The sequence below is a fragment of the Acomys russatus genome, chromosome 16 (assembly GCF_903995435.1).
Source record: "Acomys russatus chromosome 16, mAcoRus1.1, whole genome shotgun sequence".
NCBI classification, from domain to species: domain Eukaryota; kingdom Metazoa; phylum Chordata; class Mammalia; order Rodentia; family Muridae; genus Acomys; species Acomys russatus.
The window spans coordinates 34,547,787-34,561,363 of record NC_067152.1 but is presented as its reverse complement, the minus strand read 5'-3'; the positions used below and the strand labels follow the sequence as shown (position 1 = coordinate 34,561,363).

The following is a 13,577-nucleotide window of genomic DNA, read 5'->3' as shown; positions in this document are numbered from 1 at the left end:
AGAGCAAGTCGTGGTCAGCACAGCCTAGCTTTTCAGCCATATGTGCCAGCAAACACTCTGAGGAGAAATACTGCCTCGAGAATAATAAAAACAAATAAGTCATTTTCAAAAGTAGTAAAAAAAAAAAGTCTCTAAAGTAACTTTTATATTTGTTTGTTTTTCAAGACAGCGTTTCTTTGTCTCTCTTCTGGAACTGGCTCTGTAGATCAGGCTGGCTTTGAACTCAGAGACCTGCCTGCCTCTGCCTTCCTAGTGTTGGTATTAAAGACATGAACAACCACCACCCAGCCTAGGCAAATCTTCTAAAACTGACTTACCTAAAATTAACAGCATGTTTGCATGCATACAGCTACTGTCTCACTCATGGGATGTGTACTGAGTCTGAAACTCTCCCATGGGTGGAAAGAAGACAAGGCCTGCCCTCAGGCAGACAGCGGTCCCACTGGGCCGCCTCACTATAGCTTAGTCTTGTCTTCTTCACTTAAGGTTTTAATCATGATATTTTAAATGAAATCCATAACTCTGTATTTTAATGCCAGGAATACCACGTAACATCAGCATTAGCAAGTATATAGGAATATTTTAATCACATAAATTCTTATTTGTTTCAACCTGTAACAGTTTTTTTATTTCATTTAATGCAGTTCTCTGTTTTTCTAAAGTATTCAAAAACATCATTCAAATAAAGTGACTCTTTTTTATTTGGTATTTAAGTTATTTTGAATTCTTCACTTTGTCAGGGCTGTATTTAAAGCCTGAATAAAGGTGTTTATGAGCTCCTAAATCCTTTATTCAAAACTGAGCTAAGCCAGCACTAGCTGAGAGACAACTGGTTCTCATTTTAACAGCTACACTTCTGATAAATGTAAGTAGGAAAGGTTAGTGTGCCATTTCTTTTCTATTGTTTTTCCGTGACAAAGAGTTTAAACATTACTTGTAAACCCAACACTCTTTCTTCATATCACCTTTTCTTCATTATAATACTGAGTAGATAGATGAATTAAATTTTAATGCAACAATTTCCAAATATACGAAATTTTAAATGGCACAGTTAAAAAGATGCTGAACTATCGATCATCAAATTAATGTAAATCAAAGCCACAACAATATACTTCTACATAATTACATAATTATTTCTACAATGGATAACACTAAAGATTGTCACCACATCTGACAAGGGCATGAAACTGACAATTATGAAGCTGTTTCACAGGATACATTTTTTAAAATGACAGAGCAAATGTGTGCTTCGTTCTAACCCTGCACCCACTCTGCCTCTGCTAAGCTGAGCAGCTCCTTTAAGAAGTTACCCTCACTGTCTGACTGCACTCCAAGCCACCCTCACCTCCTAGATAATGACTGTGTGACACAAAACCAGGAAGGAACCTTTGCTCTCCGATTTTAAATAGTGGAATCAAGGGGATCTGTATTTCTTGTTTGGGGGAGTTGGTGAAAAGGAGACAATATGTTGGAAAAACAGAACTGCAACTCCACCTTAATAACCCTAGGAGAGGGAATTCTGCTTATGATGGGTGGCTTATAAAACATTGATCTCCCATTAAGAACACCTAAAAGACACAGAAATAGTCTGAAAAAACTAGCAGGAAGTTGTAAGAGGATGCCCAAGGCAGATTGGATATAAGGAAGATGAAGAAAAAAAAACCACAAAAAAATCAGCCAGTATTTTCTAAGTTGCACACCACCTTCATTTAAAAAAAAAATCTAGAGTTATTTTCTAATCTTAGTGATGGGTGAGAACTGGACAAGAAACTCAAAGCAGAGCGTGGCCAAGATAGCTGAGGCTTGAAATAGCAAAAGCTCTGAGCAAAACACTGCACAAAGTGAGGTTGTGGTTACTATATAGAGATAGGAGACAATAATTCCGAAGTCAAGACAAAGATTACCCAGGTTAAAAGAACTAAGCAAGTGGCAATCATAAACTTAGAAAATAACTTAGTTATGAATTAAATAAATCAAGACCTATGAGCTGGGACTGATACAGATAAACCTACAAATTTTGCTTAAGGAAAAGGGGTCTCTGTCAGCCAGAAAACAATCTTTTTCTACAATAAAAATTGAACACAATAAAGAAGAAGAAGTGCTCAGATGAAAGCATAAACTACTTCTTTTATAAGAGAAGGGGACTGGAGAGATGGCTCAGAGGTTAAGAGCATCTGCTCTTCCAAAGGTCCTGAGTTCAATTCCCAGCAACCACATGGTGGCTCACAACCATCTATAATGAGATCTAGTGCCCTCTTCTGGCCTGCAGGCAGAACACTGTATACATAATAAATTTTTTAAAAAGAGAAGGAAAAAAGATGAGAGAGAAAAACATCACTGTTTCGAGGAAAAAAAGAGATGGACACTGAAACAGTATTGTGATCTCACATGTTAGATGTCACTGAAAATTAATAGCAGTGATAAAGTGAACTTGAAATTTTAATTTGGATATTAATCAACTGTTAAACTTTATGGGACCTAAAACAGGTATTTGTGAATAAGATGTAGTCAGTAGCTATGCCTGCTATCAAAGCTGATGCCGAGACTCAGAGAAACGTTGGGGTGGAGCACAGGGAGTCTTATGGAAGAGTTGGGGGATAGAAGGACCTGGAGGGGACAGGAGCTCCACAAGGAGACCAATGGAGCCAGCAATTCTGGGCAGAAGAGAGGGTGCTGCAGAGACTGATGCACCAATCAAGGACCATGCATGGTGAGGACGTAGACTCTCTGCTCAGATATAGTAGACAGGCTGCACAGTCTCCTTGAGGGGCCCATAATGTGGGGAGTAGAGGCTCCCTCTGACATGGACTATGATGCCTACTTGTTAATCACTTCCCCCGGGTGGAGTAGTCTTGCCAGGCCACTGAGGAAGAGGATACAAGCAGTGTAGATCGGACTTGATAGGCTGAGGTCAGATGTTAGGGAAGGAGGGCTCCCCTTTCTGAGGACTAGGGGAGGAGGAAGGGAGGGAAGGTAGGACCAAGAGGCAATGAGGAAAGGGGCTACAACTGGGATGTAAAGTGAACAAATTAAAAATAATAATACAATTTCAAAAAAGAAAATAACAAATGCTATGAGGATGTGGGGAAACTGAAAATCTTGTATAGTACTGGCAAGACTATTATACTGAGGGAAGTAACCTAAAGCCCCAGAAGAAACTCTGTATCTCCTCATATGCAAATCAATTGCAGGCCGGAATTTTTGGATTAAGTGGATGTAAGTTGGAGTGTCAGTAGGAGCCACTTAGAAACAAAGGAGCATGAGAGGTTGGGGAGCATCTGTGAGATGAGGGTGAAGGCAGTCAAAGCAGAAGGGGGAAGGCTGAAGACACCAAGAGGGTGTATGTGGGTAAGAAGACAGGGGAGTTAACCTGTCTTACTGTCAAAGAATCCTTAAACCAATAAAGAACATCTTTAACTACCATATTCTGTAGGACTCTGAGGCTTTTGAAGGCCTTGTCCACCTGTTTTACCTTATCTATCTATAGAATCACATCTATGTGCTACACCTAGGATGTATGTATGACCTGCCCATAACTCCTGGCAACACCCAGCCTACCACATAGAAGATGATGAGCATGTAAAGTGTCAACACGTGCTAGCAAGCAGTAGGCTATTTGACATCCTCCCCAAGCTATGAGGTAGGAATTACCAATGTAACTTTAACTATGAGAAAAGTGAAACTTAGCATAGCTGTCTTGCCCACACTAGCCTTCTGGCAAAATGGTAAGCAGCAGAATGGAGCGTGATTTAAGTATCTTCTGACCCAAACCCACTCTACTGTGTCCATCAGATCACCACAAAGCAGTGGTGCTCTGCTCTGACATCAGAAAGTGAACATGAAGACAGAGTTCGGAGGGAGAGGTCATGTCATGACACAAGCTACACAAAGAAAAGCAAGATGGCATACTGAAACTACTGCCTAAGGTCTCTTTCTTAGCCCCAGAAATTCTTTTTGCTGTTAAGGTTTTCTGTTTTTGTTTTTCTTTTTTGTTGTGGTTGTTTATCTGTATGAGTGTTTACCTTCATGTACACATGTTTACCATATGCTTGGCATCTGCGGAGGCCAGATGAGGGCATTAGACCCCCTGGAACTAGACTTACGGGCATTTGTGAACTACCATGTAGGTAGTAGGAACCAATCCCAGGTCTTTACAAGAGCAGCCAATGTTCTTTACCACGGAGCCATCTCTTCAGTCCCCTCATTGTTGCTGCTATTAGCTACTGGTTAAGGTAAGATTTGTGTTAAAATGTGACTGCTAGAACACGGTCTTGCATGAGTACCGTAGGATGACAGGGTGAGCTGGTGAACCTGCTCATTTCTGAGCTCCTTTTGAGCGGCTTACTGCAAGTGAAATAAGACTCAGGAACATTGTAGATACTCTTCAGAGTAGTGACAGTAACAACCCGGTATCACAAAATTCCCCTTAGCTCACGCGTTACCCAATCAGGTCTTAAATATATATACCTTGGACGGCTTAGCTTAATGTAAAAAGATATCAGTTTTAAAATACAACTAAAGTCGGGCGTGGTGGCACACTCCTTTAATCCCAGCACTCGGGAGGCAGAGGCAGGCAGACCACTGTGAGTTCCAGGCCAGCCTTGTCTACAAAGTGAGTCCAGGACAACCAGGACTACAAGAGAAACCCTGTCTCAAAAACAAAAACAAAAACAAAACACACACACACACACAAAAACCAACAACAAAAATAATCTTCAAAAAAATCAGGTTTTTAATTATTTATTGTAGGTGTCTGTGCCCCCTGCCCTATACATTTGTTGCTAGAGGTGCCTATAGAAAACAAAACGAGTTATGTAAGCTCCACTGGAGAAATTGTGAGCAACCCAACATCAGTGCAGTAAGCCTTCTCACCACTGAGCCAATCTGTCTATCCCCAAGCAATCCACTTAAAAAATGTAAAGAGGACGAAGCAGTGACTCGTAGGTAAGAACACTGGCTGATCTTGCAGTTCCCAGACCCCACATGGTGGGTCACAACTACCGACACAGAACTCCAGTTCTGAGGGATCCAGTTGTTCTTTTCTGGCCTCCATGAGCTCCAAGCTGTAGTGGAAGTTTTGGTTTCTTTAAAAATTCAGCTATGTTTTTGTTTTAATCCCAAGTGTAGGATATGGGACTATCTCATTTTATCCTCAGCTGGTAACAGCCTCATGCAGGGTGGGGTGTTTGCCAGTTAGATAGAGCTTAATTCTGAGGACTCAGAGAGGGTAAAAACACGAGCGCCCAGAAAGAGAAAGCTAGGGCTTCTCTTTTCTGCTGTTGCTAGACTGCTAGGTATCCTGAGGGCTGAGATTGGTATTTCCCAAAGATTCCAACAACCCTTGCCAGCAGGCAGTAGCTAAGAGACCTATGTCCCCTTAAAATGGCACCTACACTCAGCATTCACATGATGCACATACACACATGTAGGCCAAATGTTCAAGTACATAAAAATAAATAACATTTAAAAAATGTATATACCTAGAATGCTCTAGAAATAAAAATCCCCAAGTCATTACCCATCCCACCTTTTAAGTGGCAATATTAGCAGGTCTTTTAACTTAAATTTCATTCAGTATCTCAGCTATAAACAGTATAACAACTAAAATTTAAATCATCTCAACCTAAAATACTCATGATTATTTTTTCTGTTCTGGGTTTATTATGATTTCTGGAGGCTGATTTTTTTTTTTAATTCCACCAAATTATATTTATCTTTATATAACAATCCCTATTCTGGACTCATAAAATTATATAAAATAATAGACTCCAAATTACTTCATAAATAATGGGGAGAGAAACAATTAACCCCCTACCAGTCCCTACGTATGGAAGTCAGCATATTCTCCAGGTTCCAAGTGCAGCTCATATCAGAGATCCACACTAACTGCAACACACCTAAGACCATATTTCACAGGATTATCAAAGATTGTTTCTTCAGAGAACCCCTTAGCAAACAATTCAAACAACATGTAAGTAAAATACAGATGACTGTTAGACAGTAAACAGGTAGCTAGATAATACAGATAGAAGATAGGAGATTGATGGGCAGACAGACAGACAGATAAAGAGGCAGGCGGGCAGATGACAATTCCAACAACAACAACAACAAATGAACAAAACCAGTCTGCGTGGTACTGACTGTGAGGATTGACAGAAATTATGTGGTTCTGAACCAGCGTCAAATAGAATAATTATTGTGGGGCTGGGGAGCTGTAGAAGTGGGGGAGCCAGAGAACTGGGGAAGCCAGCCTAGAGCAAGAGTGAGCATGTCCAAACCCCAGAAATCTCACCCTGAGATCAGAAGGAATAGGAGCCTTCCTTCTGCAGACCTAAGTATCCCAGAGCACACAGCCCTGTTGCCCCCCTGGAAGAGTCATACACCAGGTTAAATTTCCTCTCTCCTTAGGAGGTAATGCCCAGCAACACCTGGTTCCTCTTCTTGCAAATAAGGCACCCATAACACCCTGCCTCCAGCCACTGATGTATACTCACCCTGAAAGCCTCTACCTCCCCCAAAGGCTTAAGTATGCTTTGCTCTCCCCCATTAAACAAGCTGTCTCACTGAAGCTGTCTCTCTCCCAAGAAGTCTGTTTCTAGTCATGCTCACCACCACCAGAGGCCTCGTTACTCCCAGCTGTTCTTGCCTCACTTCCCCTCTCCAAATCCACCAGGCAATCCATTGCTAGGGGCAGGGAAGCAGAGCCTGGGCGGCAAATTATCAGTAAGGAGACGAAGAATGGAAGTCAGGGAAAGGATTCAGAAATAGAAAAAAGATTAAAGCAACCACTAGGAGAAGGGGGAGGAGAGGTGAGCCAATAAAACAGAAAAGGACAAAGATAACCATTACAATTCTTGAGAGAACACTTGTAGAGATCTAACAATTGGGAAAGGTTGCCGTGATTTCTGAGATGCAGACAGGTATTGATACTAAGTCAAAGCTTCCTCTGCATTAAGATCTATATTTAATGAACTAACATTTGAGTGCAAAATGTCATTAACTTTTTAAATTAAGAAGGAAAATGTGTGATGTCAACTCTTTATCTACCTTAAATTCTGAGAACACACTGTTTTTACACAATTCTATACTCAAGTGAGGATTTTTCTTCTTCTTGGTTTTTCAAGACAAGGTTTCTCTGTGTAGCCTTGGACTTACTTTGTAGACCAGGCTAGACTCAAACTCAGAGAGATCCGCCTGCCTCTACCTTCCTGAGTGCTAGGATTACAGGTATGAGCCATAGTGCCCAGCTAAGTGAATAATTTTTAAGTACATAATGTCAAAAGAAAAAGAGAGGAGTAAATACAGTATGGATGACTGAAAAAGTCAAATCTAAAAAATAAACCATATTGTCCTGATTTTTTTGTTGTTAACTTGCCACAAGCTAGTTATCTGAAAGGAGGAACCTCAATTGAGAAAATGCTTCCATAAGATCCAGCTGTAAGTTATTTTATTTTAATTCGTTATTAATAGGAGAGGGCCCAGCCCATGGTGGGTGGTGCCATCCCTGGGCTGGTGGTTCTGGGTTCTATAAGAGAATCCTTGTAATTTGAGAACTCTAATCTGAGCAAGCCATGATGAACAAGCTGGTAAGCAGCACTTCTCCATGGCCTCTGCATCGGCTCTTGCCACCAGGCTCTGGCCCTATTGGAGTTCCTGTCCTGACTTCCTTCAATGAGGGACTACAATGTGGAAGTGTAAGGCAAATAAATTCCTCCCTCGCCAACTTGCTTTGGCTATGGAGTTTCATCACAGCAATAAAAACCTAAACTAACATGTTGAGGGTTGGTCTGGTGCTCTGTGTATTCAGATGCTGACTTCCATGCCCTGAGATCTGCTTGGTCTGGACATGGGCATTGTCACATACTCTGAGCAATGTTTTGTAAACTTTGCTCCCCAATTATCTCTGATTGGTTAATTAAAAAAGCTGGGCAGCCTGCAATTGGGCCTAGGAGAGGTTGATGAAGTTTCTGTTCCCAGACTTGGGGTCTCAGATAGGGATCACAAAGGGAGGGGAAGATGGAGAGAAGAGGCATAGCCTTATGGAGCAGATGGAATCCAGACAGCACCAGTATTGGCAAGTAACCTGGGATGTGTGGCTTGGAAGTACCCAGACTAGCTTAGAAAATTAGTATAAATCATATCTGCCCAGTTACTGAGCTTATAGTTTATTAAATAAGTATAATAAGTCTCCGTGTCCTTTATTTGGGAGCTAGAATGGGTGAATAGAAAAACCCTCCAAATTAATACATTTTTTTACAATACTAAGACATCTATAACATACAAGTCTTTGTGTGTGTATATACATATAAAGAATTTTTCCCATTTGGGCTGACAATGTTCTTGCCAATAGACAAAGACAATCTAACAAAACCCCAATACAAGGCATGAGAACTCCTCTTTTGATGTTTTGATCAGTTTTGTCCAAGAAACTCCCAAACATTACAGAGTACTGCTATGGCTCTTGATTGTTCCCACAGAAGCGGAAGGTATGAGTCCTTACAGTTGAAGATACCATACACTTCAGCACAGGGGCTCCTGGCCTGGAACTGACCTAAATGCCTCCTCTCCAGAGCTAGTTTTCATGGTACCAGAAGGAGCCAAGCAAGCTTCCAAAGAAAGAGAACAACCAACAGCCCCACGCAGCTATGACACCTGTGAATCACAAGCACAGAAAGACAATACTAAGAGTGTACTAGTGGTGACTAACAGCTCTCTGGCTGAAATTAAGACCCACTCGACATGAGGTAAAACATGCCTGGTACTGGAGACCTAGCCAACTAGCTATAGCTAGTGAAGTCATGGATGTTGGAGGGGAACCTATAACCATCACTTTACTAAAACAGCATGACCCTAGCTACATTCTAAGTAACTGTCCTTATACCCACAGGTAAGTGTGGTCTTCATCTAGGAAACTTCTCATAACCGAGATCATTAAAGAAAACCTCAACCAATCAAAATGCAAAGTTGTAAAGACAAGCCCCAAGACGACACGAGTTTGGAAGATGGCAAGGAGTAGTAAATGGGAAGGTTTGGAGAGAAAACAGGAAGAGGAAATGAAATTATATTATAATATAAAAACTAAAAGAAATTAAAAAGGACAACAACAATTGGCCAGAGTCATCTTTGAAAGACTAAGATGGGATATGTGAAAGAGTTGAATGAATATAAAATAGTGGTGCCCTAAAACTGAGATAAAAAATATGGAGGAGAGGATGCTGATGCACATTCCTGTTCTGCAGGCTGAGGAAGACAATACAGGGGAATTCAGTGGTATGCAAAGGAAGTAGGGATAGGTTCTGTGACTGCAGGAGGAGAGGTTACCTTAGATACACAAAAATTAGGAGTTCCTGCTTGGCTTGGTAGAGTAGGTTACACTTCTTAAATAAACATCATTTATAAGCAGAAATTACTATGGATATTAGAGTAGAAACGCAGCTCTTGATCATGGGGAAATTTGCATTTCACATATATGGAGCAGGGGAAGACAGAGAGAGCAACTGATAAGTAATTCAAAGAATCCAGAGATGAGGCAACAGGGGCCTGAACTCCACTGGTAACTGTGGAAACGGAAGAGAGAGAGGCGATCCAGGGAAAACTTCAGAAAAGTACAAGAATGACTCAGGAGAAAAAGAAAAAAAGACCTAAATAAGGTAAGAAGTGGCAAGAAGCACAAATCTTTCTGGTTTGAATCCAATGTGCTGAGAGAATAATGAGAAAAAGTGGAATTAGGAGAAAGTTGTTTAAAAAGTGGGAAAGTTGGGAAAGGCACGTGACCTTGGTATGAAGTGCCAGAGATGTGGTTTCATTAAGTCTTAGGAAGTATGGGCATTTACTTTACAACCTCTATGAGATTAATCATGTAAAGAAATGAGGGCTGGAGGGCCAGAGATACAGTCCATGGCAGTACAGTTGCCTTTACTCAGTTACTAGCACAAGAAAACAGAACAAAACACTTAGGACTAGAGATAATGTTTTAGGATCTGTTTAGAAATAGAAAGTTTTATCTATGCAACTACTATTAGAAATTTACTACCAATGTCAAAAGATATAAATTGCATAGACAAAATTACAATAAATGGTCATATAACAAAACAAGACTCAACAGAAAAGCAAAACTACTGACTGCACAATCCAATAGAGGACCTAATTCTCCCTGACAGTCCTGTTTCCAGGTGAGGTCTTGAATTTTTCCTGGTTTAGTAATTAGATCAGGAGATGCTCACAAACTTTGAGCAGACCGATGAGCCTGGACCTAGGCCTGCCCTTTCCATGATTCTCTGTACTTATTATTATTAACTATGACAAAGCTGAATGTAATTTTTAAATTTAACTTTCTGGATGCTTCAAAAGTTTCAAAAATGGAATGAATTCTCTGACAGTGACCTCTTAGGTTCAACATAAAATTATGTATAATTTATGATACATAATACATAAAATTAAAAATTCTACTATTAAACAAATTTATACATTTATACTATTTGATTAATAAAGAAAAGATACTCCCCAAGTTCAGTTTCTTTATGAACATGGAGAGCGGATGCTAAATGTAACCATCAAAGGAAAGGGTTCAGACAGGACAATCTGCTCAACAAGACAGACAGACCTCCTCACTGAACGTCGAGAGTAACTATAGGCTACAGTGATGATGTCGGCTAAGCCAGAGAAACTAGCTGACCATAAACAATGAAGACCTTCATTGAAGGGCAGTTACATACACAATAGCCAAGACATCAAGAGAGAGGAAACAGTGACTCAAAGGTGACACTGGAAAACAACAGTAGTCATCCATACAAAAACAGTGAGGCTCGAGTCCAATCTTTCACTAACCACAACAAAGTAACAACCACAGAGATGAAAAACTCGTGTAAAAGCAAAACTTCACAACTTTTAGTAAAGCATATAGGTAAAATGACCTGCACTCTCAGCAGAGAGAGATTTGTTTAAGAAGACACAAAGTAGGGCTCACATGGCAATGCACTGGTGAGGCTCAGGTTGAAGGCTAGCCCTAACAACACAGTAAATACCAGGCTAGTCTGAGGGAGACCTGGACCTTTTTTCAAACAAATGAAAAGAAAGAGAAAGATAATGGGAAAGGAAAAAAAAAACAGAAGGGGAAAAGTCCAGGAAAAGGGAAAGTGGAAGGAAGGAAAGTAACAGGAAGAGAAGAGAGAAAAAACTGGAAGGAGATGAAGAAAGAAGAGAAAGAGAAAGGGGTGGAGCTGGGGGCAGGGGAAATAGGAGGGAGAGAAAACACAGAAAATGCATCAAAGGATGAATAAATGTGATGAGGTTAGGGCGTCCTTCATAGAAAGACTCCCCTCTCCCTCTAAGCCCATCAGATGAGTGTCATCATCTCGGCACACTATGCTTCTCCCACATTACACTCCTTGAAGATTGGCGAGGCCTGCATCTTACCTATGGGAAGCTACCAACGGGCCTGTTCAGAAGTCTCTACCCTGAGGACTACCATCTCCTCACTTGAACAAGCTCTTACTTAGTTTGTTTTCCATTGCTGAAATAAAACACCAGGACCAAAAGCAACTTGAGGAGAAAAGGGTTTATTTTGCTTCCACTTGTACATTACAGTCCATCACAGCAGGAAGTCATGGAGAAATGCTGACTGCCTTGCTCTTTACACCTTCCTCAGCCTGCCTTCTTACATAGCCAAGGACCACCAGACCAGGCAGCACAGCCCACAGGGAGCTGGGCCCTCACATATTTTTTTATAAAGCACACCACAGGCTGCCTGTAGGCTCATCTGATGGGACCATTTTCAAAACTGACATTCCTTCTTCCCCAAACAACTCTAGATTTTGTCAAGTTGACATAAAACTAGACAGCACACGCCTCTAATTGAGCAATAAAAGACCTTGATCTCCTACTTTCTCAAATACATATCCGAATGACAAACCGCAGGGACATGAGGTCACAGTTCAAAATAACTGAGACCTATGAAAGAAAGCTATATTGAAGGAATGTCAACACAACTTATTTTTAAAACAATACAATTGTCCAAGATTGCTTTCTGTTACTGTGATAAACACCGTAACAAAAGCAACACAGGAGAAAAGGAGCATTTCAGCTTCCATTTCCAGGTCATAGTCTATCACTGAGGGAAGTCAAGGCAGGAGCACAAACAAGAAATCAAGCAGAGACTATGGCGGAATGCTGGTTACTGGCTCACTCACTAGCTCACGATTAAGCATCCTTACATATACCAAACCATCTCCCGAGGGTTGGTGCCGCCCATAATGGACTGGGCTCTCCCTCATCAACCATAAACCAAAACAATTACTCGTAGGCATGGCCACAAGACAATCTGGTCTAGACAACTCTTCAGTTGAAATTTCTTCCCCCCGGGTGACTGTAGGTTGTGTGAAGTTGACAGTAAAAGCTTACCAGGACAACATTATGTATCATCTCATTTATAATACATAGAAAATTATAACAGTCTAAGGATAATTAGACCAGATATATCTAGCCTTAATAAATATACTCAAGGTGATATTTAAAAATGACACAAGAGGAAATTGGTTAGGAGGATTTTTTTTAGAGTCAAGTGAAAATACAGGGCATGAAAAAAATAGTTGAAATAAGAAGTATAATACATGCAATAAGCAAAAGAAACCTATTAAAGAATGAGTTGACAAAAACACAAGCAAATAAGAAGCTTTCAGCAGACAGAACTAAAGAACAGTGAGAGGGCCCAGGGGTCCCGCTCAAACTAAGGCACCAGCCAAGGACAATACAGGAGGTAAACTTTAAACCCCTTCCCAGATCTAGCCAATGGTCAGAATATTCTCCACAGTTGAGTGGAGAGTGTGATACGACTTTCTCACGTACTCTGGTGCCTCACATTTGACCATGTCCCCTGGAGGGGGAGACCTGGTGGCACTCAGAGGAAGGACAGCAAGTAGCCAAGAAGAGACTTGATACCCTATGAGAATATATAGGGGGACGTAATCCCCCTCAGGAACAGTCATAGGGGAGGGGAATAATGGGAAAATGGGGGGGGGGAGGAATGGGAGGATACAAGGGATGGGATAAACATTGAGATGTAACAAGAATAAATTAATAATAAAAAAAAAGAACAGTGAGAAATTACAAGGAGATAGAAAATGCAAAATAAAAGACTTAAAAAATAATGTCCAGGAATACATTTCTCATAACAAAAGAATAAAAAAATTTAAAGGGCTCAAAATAATGCCAAATGCTATTTCTAGAAACACCATAGTGACATTTAACATATGTGAAGCCCAGGACTCTGCTAATGTTTAAAATTATTCATTTGGAAAGCATGAGGGGCCAAATTTTTTTCTAGTATGCACCTTATAGGCATGGCCCCACCATTTTCTATTGAGTAAAAATGTAAAGGCATATTGATACTCTTTTCCTTATAAGCAACTTGGTTTTTCACTTTTTTCTCTGAAAGGTGGGCAGTGGTGCTTTACAGCCTGCTGCTCCAAAAATTCAAAGGCCTTCGAGGAGTCTGGGGAATCTGTCCACCACACTTAGCAAACTGCAGAAAACTTTCTTCTCTCCAGAAAATCACCCAGTGCTATCTAAGGAGTTATAAG

At 40.7% G+C, this 13,577-nt stretch overlaps 1 protein-coding gene across 1 annotated transcript in view; it reads right to left on the bottom strand.

The window, feature by feature from the left end:
* The window catches only part of Cep112 (centrosomal protein 112), a 444,738-nt gene that overhangs the window by 360,028 nt on the left and 71,133 nt on the right, over nucleotides 1-13,577 (bottom strand). The window lies entirely within an intron of this gene.